Source organism: Orcinus orca, chromosome 2, assembly GCF_937001465.1.
Source record: "Orcinus orca chromosome 2, mOrcOrc1.1, whole genome shotgun sequence".
NCBI classification, from domain to species: domain Eukaryota; kingdom Metazoa; phylum Chordata; class Mammalia; order Artiodactyla; family Delphinidae; genus Orcinus; species Orcinus orca.
In genome coordinates, this window is record NC_064560.1 from 25,854,111 (window position 1) to 25,867,345 (window position 13,235).

Below are 13,235 nucleotides of genomic sequence, written 5' to 3' on the forward strand. Positions count from 1 at the left end.
CAAATAGGAGATATTAAAAGAAATATAATTAATATCCCCAGAAACCTAACAGAGAAAATATATTAATAAAAAAAAGACTATTATGAGAAAACAAAACAAAGAACTAGAGATTGTGGAAATTAAAAAGAAATTGTCAAAATAAAAATGTCAATAGTTAGGCTAAATAGCAGAACAGGCACTAATGAGAAATTAGCACATTAAGGAATTCTCCCAGAAAATAGCACAAAAGACTAAGAGATGGAAGAATTAAAAAAAAAAAAGGAAGAAAAAATGGAAGAATAAAAGAGAGTAATAAACATATAAAGTAATTCAAGATGTTCCAGATATTCCAAAATCTTCTGAATAGGAGTTTTAGAAGCAGAGACCAGAGAATAAAAGGATGAAAATAAACTAAAAAACAAGAAAATTTCACAATGCTGAATTAAATATTAATCTTTAGATTAGGTAGGTTGGTAGGTTGTGTGTTTCTAGAAATTTGTCCACTTCATCTAGGTTATCCATTCTATTAGTGTACAATTGTTCATAGTACTCTTGTAATCCTTTTTAATCCTGTAAATTGGTAGTAATATCTCCACTTTCATTTCTAGAATTTAGTAATTTGAGTCTTGTCTTTTTTTTCCTTAGTCATTTTACCTAAAGGTTTGTCAATTCTGATCTTTTCAAAGAAACATATTTTAGTTTCATCGATTTTTCTCAATTTCTCTCTTGACTGTTCTATTCCCTATTTTATTTCAGTCTACTCTAATCTTTATTATTTCCTTCATTCTGCTAGCTTTGAGTCTAGCTTGTTTGTCTTTTTCTGGTTCCTTAAAGTGTGAAGTTAGGTTGTTGATTTGAGATCTTTCTTTCTTTCTTTTTTTTTTTTTTTGCGATACACGGGCCTCTCACTGTTGTGGCCTCTCCCGTTGCGAAGCACCAGCTCCGGACGCGCAGGCTCAGTGGCCATGGCTCACGGGCCCAGCCACTCCGCGCCATGTGGGATCTTCCCGGACCGGGGCACGAACCCGTGTCCCCTGCATTGGCAGGCGGGCTCCCAACCACTGCGCCACTAGAGAAGCCCCTCTTTTTTTTTTTTTTCTTTCTTTTTAATGTGAGCATTCAGAGCTATATATTTCTCTCTTAGCACTGCTTTTGCTACATCCCATTAGTTTTGGTATATTTTGCTTTCATTTTCATTTGTCTCAAGGTCTTTTCTAATTTCCCCTGTGATTTCATCTCTGACCCATCAGCTGTTTACTAGTATGTTGTTTAATTTTTACTTACTTGTGATTTTTCCAGTTTTCCTTCTGTTACTGATTTCTAGTTTCATTCCACTGTGATTGGAATAGTACTTTGTATAATTTCTATCTTTTCAAATTTATTAAGACTTGTTTTGTGGCCTAATAGTCTATCCTGGAGAATGCTCTATGTGCACCTGAGAAAAATATATATTCCTCTGTTTTGCAGTAAGATGTTCTGTATTTGTCTGTTAGGTCCAGTTGGTTTATGGTGGTGTTCAAGTTCTCTATTTCCTTATTAATTTTCTGTCTGGTTGTCTATCACAACAATTGGAAAAAGGTTTTACATATTAATAAAATCCAGGGCTAACAAGAGTATAGGGATATGTTTATTATCATAGACTGATGGAGAAGTGAAAATCTATCAAATTTTTCTGGAAGGCAAATGAACAGTATTATCAAAACTGAAATTTGCAACCCAGCAATTCCACTTCTGGGTAACTGTATTAGAGACATAAGCATGCTCCCTCCTTTGTGCACAAGCAAGAGGTACATTAAGCATTATTTTTAATGTGGAAAGAAAAGAAAAATATACTAAAGGGCCATACTTAAAGGACTGGTTAAGTAGACTATGGTACTTTAATAATATGGAATACTATTAAAAAAAAAAAAGCACGAGGTAGCCCTATATGTAGTGATAAGATATAAATAGCAAAAGCAAGCTATAGCATAAGTACAGGATAATCATATATATGTCACCATTATACACCCTGTGTGAAAGTAGGTAAATAAACAGAAAAGGACCTGGAACACATAAAATAATAACTGGTTGCCTCAGAGGATGGAGGTGATAAGAGGGGACTTGAAAAAGTTGTTTTACTTTTGTACAAGGACAATGCATTTGTGTGTTACTTTTACAATTAAAAAGCAAACAAAAGTATTTAGATGCACATAGCAGTCTAGGAATGATTCATAGCTATCTAGGAATGATTAAGTTTAAGGATAAATAGCTCTGGATTAATGGCTTTTTAGAGCATTATCAGGAATAATTGTTTTATATTTAATTTTTATATTTTAAGTTAAGAGGAACCATTTTGATATACCTTTGGTTTCTCTTAACTTTTATCACCTGTACCAGCAGTTGGCTTTATTTTCTGGACTTTTGTCACAGAGAAACAATGTTTTATTATTTTACAGGGCAACCAGTAGAGATCACAAGTTATATCAAAATGCAAAGTGAAGGGCGGTAAGGTAGCCTTGTTCAACAAGTTATATCAAAATGCAAAGTGAAGGGTGGTAAGGTAGCCTTATTCATAAGTTAAGTCACCAGCTTTTGTGTGTCAGCTAGCTTCAAACTTTTCAAATCTGTGCCCCAGGAAAATAACCAATTACCTGTCATAGTTATTAAGGAATAAAATACATAATTTAGTATTAGGCTTAATCTAAAATTGCACAGTACAGCAATACTCAAAATATAACACTTTAATAGGCTATTTAACTTTTAAGAAAATGAGATCCCCAAATCTGAACGTTGAGAAAAAGAACGAACCGTTCATATATTTTAAAAGATTTCTTCTGAAGTGTTTTGGTTTGTTTTTTGATCACTGACTATCAGAGTTAAAGAACTTCAGTCATAAAAATGACTCAGTATTACTCATCCCAGTATTATTTCACATTAACAAAGTAAACAGTCACTTCTGACTCTTCCTATCAGAAGAAAAAGGCAAGGTTATGGCTGCTAGGAAACAGAGCTGAGAAACACCTTTGGAATGTGTTTTTTTTTAAATGAATAAACTTATACATACCACAGTAGTAAGACAACCTGATAAAAGACAGTGCAGAAATTTTACTTAGAGACAAATTTGATAAGCAATCACAGCTTCATAGCCAATGATGCATCACATGATAATTCAATTAATACTAAATTCTTCATATAAGATATCCTAAGTCAAAATACATAACACAATGCTCATGTTACATCCTTACCCAAATCCAAGGTCTTATTTCATTTATTTGACCAATATTACTTATCTGTTCATTCATCAAACAGATGGCTATGAAATATAGAGGTAAATAAAGTGAATGATTTTCAGCAACAGGCATTAAATGATCATACGAACTGATTACATTTAGCTTATTACATACTAACTATCGTACTTAGATGAAAGCCCACGCAAAAAACGGGTTGGGGAGTCGACACAGTATCTATTTTTGGGGGAAGGATAAGTTTAAGAATGCCATACTCTAACTCAGTAGTTTTCAACCCTGGCTATAAGCAAGAATCACCTGGACATCTTAAAAACAAACAAACAAAAAAACCAAACAAATTCCCTCCTCCCCAGATGTTCCTAGGTCCCAATGTCATCCACCCTCATTCCTTACACCATCACCCCACTTTCACATAGTCTGGGATAAGGCCCAGCAGCACATTTCTTCCCCTAAAAGCTCCCAGGTGACTCTGACCTGCCGGCAGGGTCGAGCACCTCTGTTTTGGCCGGTCATTATTTTCAAGGTATATATACAGCTTAATGCTACTGTGAACTTCATTGCTAACTTCTTTCCTCCTCATGGAATCCTAACTTGCTCCTTCCCCATTCAATTCTCCCTACCAAGGGGCATATAGGAGAAGTAGCCACCCTAGGCGGGTGGGGGCATGAAATACACAAAGAGAGGTAAGACTCTGGGAAGGGCTCCTGGAGATAATGCCTGAATAGCGGATAAAGAGGCATAAGCCAGGTAAAGAAAGGGAATGAGGATGTGCAAAGGAAAGGGAATAGGAAGTATGATACGAAAAATTCTGGAGTGATGGAGTAGGGAAACTCATCATAAAGGGGTTTATATGTTAAGTGAAAGATTTGATTTTTATCTTTAAAGCAATAAACAGCTTCTGAAAGAACTCAAGCAAGGTACTAAAAAGACCAAGTTGTGAAGAAAGATCAATATGGCACCATAAAGAGGCTATAGGCAGGGAGGCCAGTTACAAACCCCTAGAAGCAATTGGATAAAAAGTTCTGAACATTAGGACTGTGATCTGGCTTAAGGATTCAGACTAGGAGTCATCAGTTTTAGACAGCAGCATCTACTGACTGAATGAGTTCTCCGAGAAGGAAACTAAGAAGAAAAGATTGATAAAGATGGAACCTTAGGAATGCTGTTTTCATTTCCACAGCCATTACTCCAATTCAAGGCCTCTAGACTATACCAGACCATTACTAACCTATACCAGACCATTACTAACCCATACTTTCTATACAGATGGAAAGACTATACTTCAGAAAATCATTTCAAGAATCCAGAATGTTGTTTCTGTTGATTTTCATGTGAGATCAATAAATTCTTCAGCCTATCATTTATAGCCTTCAACTAAGTGGCCAATTAACCTTCTGTACTTCATTTCTTCGTTCTCCTATATTTCTTTGACTCTTTCCAAATCATTTGTTCATCATTATATTAATATAACTGATTTTAATTCCTGGTATTTGTAGATGCCCCTTCTCTATCTGGGTTGGTCTTCCTAAGTTCACATTTGCTTTCATAACAACCCAACTCCAAACCAAGACCTGCAAAATATCTTCTATTACTCTCATTCCTCCTTCTAATACCAACTGGTACTTCTGCACAGTCTCTTGTAATCTATGCAGGCATGATTTTGTCAGAGGTTCTTGTTTCCTGTTTGTATATAATCTTATCTCTAAGGTCCAGTATGGTGCTTGGAACATTGTGGGTGCTCCATGAATGTTTGTGGAATTAAAAAAAAAAAAAAAAAGAGGGCTTCCCTGGAGGTGTAGTGGTTAAGAATCCACCTGCCAATGCAGGGGACACGGGTTCGAGCCCTGGTCTGGGAAGATCCCACAGGCCGTGGAGCAACTAAGCCCTTGCGCCACAACTACTGAGCCTGCACTCTAGAGCCCGTGAGCCACAACTACTGAGCCTGCATGCTGCAACTACTGAAGCCCACGTGCCTAAAGCCTGTGCTCCGCAACAAGAGAAGACACTGCAATAAGAAGCCTGCGTACTGCAACGAAGAGTAGCCCCTGCTCACCGCAACTAGAGAAAGCCCATTTGCCTAGTTGGTGAGTATTAGTTCATAATATAATATCTACCCTAAAAATTATAGTAATTCAAATAATTCCAGTAAATTCAATGTCAATAAAATCTGCTAAAATTACATTAGGTTTAGAAGAATGCTGAATTTGCCTTTCACCACACTGGGAACAAAATAACATGAGGCAGAATTCTGGGAATAAGGTGGTGGCAGTGGTACAGTTTTACAATTTTTCCAAATCCTTCCATAAGGACATGTAGAGCAAGTACAGCAAAACCAAAACCCAAAGTCAATATGCACAGCACTCTGTAACAAGATATACATCTCCATGAATCCAAAAATACACGTTAACATGGATAAACTAACAACAACTCTAAGACCTATACGATATCGGATGAGAAAGCAGAGAAAAATAACAAAACATCTGCCAGATCTGAGTAGAGAAGAATCCCCAAAACTATTAACAGCTCCTCACTGCAGAGTGAGGCAAGCCATGCTGAGAATAGCAACTGCAACTGGAAAGAGTTTTATATACTCAAGGGTGACAGTAAGGAGTTTGTGACTGGAACACCTGAGCGTAATGGACTTTCAAAGCTCACTCAAAGGACAAAGCCCTACACATGGAGCAGGTTCTGGGAAGATTTCAAATACAAACACAGTAGAGTAGAGCTGACAGATACAGGAAAGAAAAAGTTCAGATAAAAGTTGAGGAGAAAAACAGGTCCTGGAGAACTCAGAAAGTATATCTATATATTTATCATTTCTTTCTTTTTTTTAGCCACACAGTGCAGCTCGTGGGATCTCAGTTCCCCAACCAGGGATTGAACCTGGGCCCTTGGCAGTGAAAGCACAGAGTCCTAACAGAAGAGGAATTTTTAGAGTCATGAAGCTCTGCTGACTCATTCCTTCTTTCTAAAACTATTTTCACGTAACAATGACCAAGAAAAAGAATCATAATCAAATCCAATACGAAGTTTTTATATTAAAAAAAGATATAGGGGAAAAAACATCCCTACAAAAAATAAAGGCATTGGGGCTTCCCTGGTGGCGCAGTGGTTAAGAATCCACCTACCAATGCAGGGGACACAGGTTCGAGCCCTGGGCCAGGAAGATCCCACATGCTGCAGAGCAACTAAGCCAGTGCGCCACAACTACTGAGCCTGTGCTCTAGAGCCTGTGAGCCACAACTACTGAAGCCCGCGTGCCACAACTACTGAAGCCTGCGCGCCTAGAGCCTGTGCTCCGCAACAAGAGAAGCCACCGCAGTGAGAAGCCTATGTGTTGCAACGAGGAGTGGCCCCTGCTCACTGCAACTAGAGAAAGCCCACGCACAGCAACGAAGACACAACGCAGCCAAAAAAAAAAAAAAAAAAAAAAAAAATAAAGGCATGGTAGAAAAACATACTCACAAAAACTATAATATTCCAAAATTAGCTATGAAGGGACATAAATCAGAATTAGAAAGGCAATAAAATTAAGGAAAGAATGAGGCAGAAAATACCAAAACTTGAAACCAGACAAAAAGGATGCCCGAATGCTTTTTCATTAGATTATCTCATTTTCTAGGGCTGTGTACCTTTTGCTTGATTCACTATTTGCTATTAAGGTTTTTTTGTTACAACTCTGTAAGGGTAGATGTTAACTCTGTAGGGACTGATAGCAATGTAAATATATTTGGTAGGCAGACATGTAGATGAGGCTATTAATCTATTTTGTATCAAATTTAGCAATTGTACTCCACCATTCCTTATTTCAGTTATTAGAATACTTCAGTGTTTCCTATAGCTCTTTAACCAGCTTTACCATTCTGTTGGCTTACTCATCAATACATTAATACACTAATCTTTGACAGGTCTTCACTCTTTAAAGAAAAAGAAAAGGCAGATAGAGCGACTACCATAGCAAAACAGAAAACCCAATAAACACCAAAAATGAGAGTGCTTCCCCCCACACCTTTTGTTGGTCAGATGGAGGCAAACTGAACAGCTATGAGACCCACATGGTTTCAGCATTTGTGCACAGAGAAGCAAAGGGAAGGCAACTGGGCTTGTCTGATGGCCCCAAGAATAGGGGAACCCCCACAGTGGTGCACTGCGAACAGTGGTCTAAACTGGGAAGGATTCCAAGGACCAAAGCCTCACGCCATGGGCAAGAGCACTCCCAAGTAACAAGGTTTATTGGTGCTGGAGCAGTCTGGGCCACAGAAACTCTTGAAACTAACACTGCACTGAGAAAAATTTCTAGGAGTAGGATCCAAATTGAGCAGAACAGGTTAACAGAAGCAAAGACAAGAAACAGTCCAGATAAAAGAGAAAGGGAGCAGAAACGAACGATTTCAGAAAACATGAGGCCATACTTTTTTTTTTTTTTTTGGTATGCGGGCCTCTCACTGTTGTGGCCTCTCCCGTTGCAGAGCACAGGCTTCAAACGCGCTGGCTCAGCAGCCATGGCTCACAGGCCCAGCCGCTCCGTGGCATGTGGGATCTTCCCGGACTGGGGCACGAACCCGTGTCTCCTGCATCGGCAGGTGGACTCTCAACCACTGCGCCACCAGGGAAAAGCCCCATACTTTTTTTTTAATAGATCTTTATGGGAGTATAGTTGCTTCACAATACTGTGTTAGTTTCTGTTGCACAACAAAGCAAATCAGCCATATGCATATACATGTCCCCATATCCCCTCCCTCTTGAGCCTCCCTCCTATCCTCCCTATCCCACCCCTCTACGTCATCGCAAAGCATGGAGCCGATCTCCCTGTGCTAATGCTGCTGCTTCCCACCAGCCAACTATTTTACATTCGGTAGTGTATATATGTCCATGCTACCCTCACTTCATTCCAGCTTTGCCCCCGCCCACCCCATGTCCTCAAGTCCATTCTCTATGTCTACCTCTTTATTCCTGCCCTGCAACTAGGTTCATCAGTACCATTTTGTTTTTTAGATTCCATATATATGCGTTAGCATACGGTATTTGTTTTTCTCTTTCTGACTTACTTCACTCTGTATGACAGACTCAAGTCCATCCACCTCACTACAAATAACTCAATTTCGTTTCTTTTTATGGCTGAGTAATATTCCACTGTATATATGTGCCACATCTTCTTTATCCATTTATCTGTCGATGGACATTTAAGTTGGTTCCATGTCCTGGCTATTGTAAATAGTGCTGCAATGAACATGTGGTACATGTCTCTTTTTGAATTATGGTTTTCTCAGGGTATATTCTCAGTAGTGGGATTGCTTGTCATATGGTAGTTCTATTTTTAGTTTTCTAAGGACAAAGGAGGCAAGAACATACAATGGAGAAAAGACAGCCTCTTCAATAAGTGGTGCTGGGAAAACTGGACAGCTACATGTACAAGAATGAAATTAGAACACTACCTAACACCATACTCAAAAATAAACTCCAAATGGATTAAAGACTTAACTGTAAGACCAGAAACTGTAAAACTCTTAGAGGAAAAATGGTCTTTGACATAAACCACAGCAAGATCTTTTTTGACCCACCTCCTAGAGTAACAGAAATAAAAACAAACAAATGGGACTTAATTAAACTTAAAAGCTTTTGCACAGCAAAGGAAACCATAAACAAGACAAAGAGGCCATACTTTTAAAAATCACTTGTGAAAACAACACAAGAGGGGCTCTAGAGTCATGAAGCTGAAAACAGGCTACCATGGCCCACTCCTCTCACCTAAAAATACAGGAAAGGAAAACTTAATGTACTTCATAAAAGAATCATGAAACCCATTTAAAACTACTATAAGAAAACAAAATGTGGAGTAGAATAATGTCTTTATAGCCTAAAATAAATGAAAATTATAGAAGCTATGAAAGAACATAAAGTTCAGAAATTAGGTAAGTGGAGAAAGGAGGATTTGAAATGAAGTGATAGAAGGAAAGAATTAAAAATAAAATTATTTCAGAATGAAAAAAAACAATGACTAATGCATTGAGAGAAAAAGAAGGTAAAAAAGGAAGATGAATTTAAAAATAAAAAAGACAAAAAAATGTTTTGAAAGAAAGTGATAAAAAGATACAAAAAGAAGACCCAACCTAAGTATAAAGGGCAGGGAGGAGAGGCAAAAACAATAGAAAAAATACCAAAAACTATAATTCAAGAAAAAATGCTCCTAAAACAAAAGATGACTTGAAACTATATTATTATAACTTTTCAACAGTGGCACTTTATACCAGAAAACAATGGAGTAAAATATTTAATATATTCAAGGAAAGAAAATATGAGCCTTAGATTTCATATTCATCCAAACTAACCTTCAAGTATAAAGGCTGCAAACAAACTGATATGAACATTCAATAACTCAGGGAATACTGCTCCCATGAACACTTCCTCTGAATTTACTCAACTCTAGAGCAGGGGTCAGCAAACTTTTTCTGTAAAAAAAAAACAGTAAATATTTTAGCCTTTGCAGGTCACATGGTCTCTGTCACAACTATTCAACTTCTGCCACTGTAGTGTTTTTAAAAGCAGCCATAAACAATATGTAAATAAATGGGCAGGTCAGATATGGCTTGTGGGCCACAGTTTGCTGACCCTTGTGCTAAAGAATGAGCTTCAGAAAACCAAAAACCTAAAAAGGTATAGATATAAGGACTGGTGCTGATCATTAAATATATACTTACCTGTAGAACTAAGTCTAAATGGTGGTTATCAGGGTACACAGCATAGTTTATAATGGCTGAATGTGCTGACCCTGGAGATAACAGCAAAACTATTTTTTTAAAACTGGAGAATGATGAGTGTACATGAAAAGTAAAATAAGCACTTATTACTTTAAATATATTAACTTAGAATAAAGAGAGATTACTTCAGTCAGAGGAGAGGAGAGGAGAGGAGGGAGAAGAGGTGCTAGTTAATTAAAACAATGCTCACAGGAATGAACAAATCTACAATAGACAAAAAGAGAGAAGTGAAGGCATCATAGAAAGATAACCAATAGAACAAATACATGAATCTTCCTAAACACTGAAAGATATAACAAAGCTAAAACATACAAGTAAAACAAAAAGGAGAGAATAAAACAGAACACATAAGGAAAGATAACATGCTATTGTTTATCCAAGAAAGTGAGATATACAACATATGCAATTACTTATAATTTTAAAAAGTGGAAGGATAAACCATGAAATTAATAAAAGGAAAAAAAAAACATTTTGTATAGAAGAAAGAAGTAGGGTAGAAGAGCCAGGGATAGAAACAAGAATCTTGTAGAACTGACTTTGAAATTCTACACAATTTTGTTACATGGTTATAAGAAAAATTAAATTTAAAAAGCAGTATTCTTAAAAATTGCAAATAAAGTGAGTTGGCATAACTACACATAGAAGAGAACTAGTTCAATAATTTTAAAACATAAAATTTATATATCCTCACTATAACCTATATATAAAAAACAAAAAATGTGAAACATAAAATTTTTTCAGTAATTTTATCATTTGTAGTAATGTGGTAGTAATTTGTAATAATGTAGATTTGTCTTTGAACCAAGGGTAAATCAAGTGAGTAATTATGTCAGTGTCCCACAGAAACCAGATTTTCGGTGCAGGTGAAAGAGATCTAGACAGTAAGATTAATGAGATTAAGTAAAAGATCCTTTAGCACTGAATTTAAAATATCAGTATAAACTCATAATTTATTTTATCTTAAAAAGTATATATATATTTTTAGCTCTGTCCATTAAAAAGGCCTAAAAACAATGATCAACTGGTAGCAACAAGTGTTCAAAATGCCCAGATTTTAGCCTCTAAAATCAGGGCTTTTAGAAATGACCGATTCCAGGTATGGAGCAGGAAAAAAAGAAATGTACAAGTTGGCTTGGAATAACCTGTCATCCAGGAAGAAAAGGAGGCCATTTAGCCTCTAGATATAAGGTGAGGGTCACGTCAAAAGGACATAGGGAATCAAAACGTTGTACACCTTAAATTTATACAATGTTATATGTCAATTATATCTTAATAAAGCTGGGGGAAAAGGACATAGGAGCCCTCCTGAGGCAGCACCCAGAGACCGAAGATGGGAAAATTTGAGCATAGTAAGAGTAATAACTAAAATGGATCAAAACACAAAAAATGTGTTCATATCCATAAGTTCATAATAATATTAAAAAGAAAAATCATTAGTTACTTTTAGAGCATTTTAATGAATAAAACTCATTATTTTTGAAAACTGATAAAGGAAAGGAATCAAACACTTGTCCTACCTTTATTATAAATCAGTACCTTTGAGTAACCAAGGCTGATGAGGGGAATCTTCTCTTTACAGAAGTATTCCAGTTAATAAACAAAGGACTGATAAAGGCACAATATAACCCCTTTGCAACCTCCAATGAATAAATGGATCTAGGCAATGATAATTAATGTTGGGAACATCACAAAAAGACATTACATACCTTCTGAGGGAAGTACATAATAGCCCCAAACACTCTCTAGATCTAACTACCAATTTATCAGAAATACAGAGAAAAGAGGAACACAGGAAATGATACCATGGGGATGCAGTCACAACTTTTCAGGCTGTGGAAAGCTCCCCAGGAAAAAAGACATGTTCCCTCAACAACAACAAAAATTTGCAAGAAAACAAAGAGCTAGAGAGGAAACCTATATATCAAAAGATACTAAAGAGATATAATCAATCCCCCTGTATGGACCTTACATGAATTACAATTCAAACAGATAAAATGAACAAAAACAAAACAAAACATGTTTAAGACAATCAAGGAAAGTGAGAACACTGAATCTGATGATACAGATGAAATAATACAATGTCTAGGATTTGCTTCAAAATAATCCAGGGGAAGGTAGGTGAGTGGATAGATGATATGAGACTGATCTGATGGTATATTAATTATTGCTGAAGCTGGGGTGAAAAAAAGGAGGATTGTCTTTAAGTAGATCTGACCATGGATTTTATTGTGGCAAACTCTTATTTCTGCATATGATTTCATTTGAAGCATACCTAAAAATACTCAGGGTTGCCATTCACACCTTTTTCTTTCTTTGAAAACAAGATTTAAAAAATGTAACTAAAACTGTTTTGCAAACAGCCTAACACTTAAAACACATAATTCTTCTATAAAGACATGTACACATACCCACAAAATCTGGATTGCCAGATTTGCTAAAATGTTGATGGGCAGACCTATAAAAATTTAATTTTTAGAAAATACCTTGTCTTTAAAAAGAAGCAGGGACTTCCCTGGTGGTGCAGTGGATAAGAATCTGCCTGCCAATGCAGGGGACCCAGGTTCGATCCGCGGTATGGGAAGATCCCACATGCCATGGAGCAACTAAGCCTGTGCGCCACAACTACTGAGCCTGCGTGCCATGACTACTGAAGCCTGTGCGCCTAGAACCTGTGCTCCGCAACAAGAGAAGCCACCGCAAGGAGAAGCCTGTGCACCACAATGAAGAGCAGCCCCCTGCTCACCACAACTAGAGAAAGCCTGTGTGCAGCAACGAAAACCCAACACAGCCAAAAATAAATAAAAAGTTAAATCTTAAAAAAAAATTTTTTTTCCAACCCTTTAAAAAAGAAAATAAAAAGCAGCAGCTGCCATCATTAAACGTGATGTCAAACATTTTTTTAAAATCTTACTTTAAAAATGTATAACTTTTCCATAACAATCTTTTTAAAAAGGTTCCTTAAAACCAAGATGGTTCTGTAAAACTTGCCAACTGACAAAAATGAAATAAGTAATTTCAAAGATGCCAGAGTTTTGGACTTAACTACAATTTTACAGAAGAGGATTATTTGGGGGGGGCAGTTTTTAAAAATATTATTACATTTTTCTTATTCTTTTTAAAAATTTTTATTTGAGTATAACTGATTTACAATACATTATTAAATATAATTATTTACATAATTAAATAATTAAAAATAATTATTACAATTATTAAAAATAATTATTTTTAAGTTTGCACTGGGTTTTAGTTTATCATAGATCACACATTGGAA

General features: G+C 36.4%; 1 protein-coding gene across 1 annotated transcript in view; it reads right to left on the reverse strand.

The window, feature by feature from the left end:
* NET1 (neuroepithelial cell transforming 1) overlaps positions 1–13,235 on the reverse strand; it is a 53,322-nt gene that overhangs the window by 20,679 nt on the left and 19,408 nt on the right. The window lies entirely within an intron of this gene.